This window comes from Limulus polyphemus, unplaced genomic scaffold (genome assembly GCF_000517525.1).
Source record: "Limulus polyphemus unplaced genomic scaffold, Limulus_polyphemus-2.1.2 Scaffold818, whole genome shotgun sequence".
NCBI classification, from domain to species: domain Eukaryota; kingdom Metazoa; phylum Arthropoda; class Merostomata; order Xiphosura; family Limulidae; genus Limulus; species Limulus polyphemus.
This window is the reverse complement of record NW_013666428.1, coordinates 92672-94166: the sequence shown is the minus strand read 5'-3', so window position 1 is coordinate 94166 and position 1495 is coordinate 92672.

Sequence of the window (1495 nt, the reverse complement as noted above, 5' to 3'; positions counted from 1 at the left end):
TCAGGTTTGATCAACTAAGTGGCAGTTGACAAGAGAAGTAAAATATAAAAAGTTAATATCTGTCTATATATTTTGTTATTGTTAATTTGTTATATTACTTTGCATGTAAAGTTTTTGATAAAAGAAGTGAAGACAACATGTAGTACTCAATGCTCATCTTCTTTTATTGAATCATTAATTTTAGCAAAAATACTTTATCATAAATTCTGATTTTTTTTGTACAAAAACAAAAAACTTATAATGTTTACTGAAAGCTTGCCAAACTTCGTGAAGATACATAAATCGTATCGCCACACCTTTAAAAAAACGGGCAGGAAAACAGAACAATTTAAAAGGTCTTTTGTTTGTTAATAATTGTGAAGTTCTAAAATAATTTGTTTGTGTTTTGCCCACCGTAGGGATCTAACTTGTAATTTTAGCATGATAAGCCTTAAAGCTTACAGCTGAGCCACCAGAAGAAGGGTAAAAGCGAAAGGAGAATGAAACTTGTAAAAAAATTGTTGTTATGTATTATAATTTCAAATGGTCTGAAACCGAGCTAAATGATACTTTACATTTAGTAGTTAAATTGTACTTTGGATTTAGCAATTAAGTAAAAGCCGATATATAGTCAGTCTATGCTATTTGCCAACAAGATTAATACACACAGTTTTCTTTTTTAACGCAAATATGTTTTAATATACACACAAAAATACTCTTTACAATAACAGTTATTACAAATAGTTATTACAAACAATGATTTATAAACAAAAGTTTCACAAACTTACAAGCAATATAAAGTCTTCTTTCTAGTCTGGAACTTCTTCGATATCTTATCGAGGGTTCACAATGAGGAGTTCATTACGAATTGACGTAGGTATAATTCACTTAACAGGAAGCTAGCTAGCTTTGTTCTTCGTTATTTACCAGCCACACACACCGAGTTTTCCACGATGAATTTATATAATGTTTTCGTAAAAATACTAATGTCCGATGAGAATCCACTGAAGTTAAATGATTTGTGATGTTCGAATTTTGTAAATGCCCCTGGTTAAATATCTGAAGTTTTCCGTTTGATAAGCGTTATAACAATAACAGTTATAGCTTCCGAAGTTTGTAGCAAACTAATAATAGATACTATCTTTTTGGCTCGTCGCGTTGGTTATATTTATAGGCGTGTGGAGGCTTTCTCGAATTTTCAGTTTTACGTAACAATACTGAGCTACATTTAAGCGATTATATATTGTTGATTCTTGCTCTCGAGAATTTTCTACAACTTTGGAGAATAGGCGGGAGTTTCGCAATACATATGTAACACTATAAGCTATGCATATTTTTAAATATAAACTTAATGTAAATAAACGTTGATATTAAAATAAATATACACCTGGAAAAAAGTTAAGCACCCCCAAATATTTTTCAGGATTGCTTATTGAAAATAAGGTTTAATTTTCATGATGTTGAGCAATGTTCATAATTTCAAACATAATTAAAAGGATGTGAGCGTTCAGGTGTG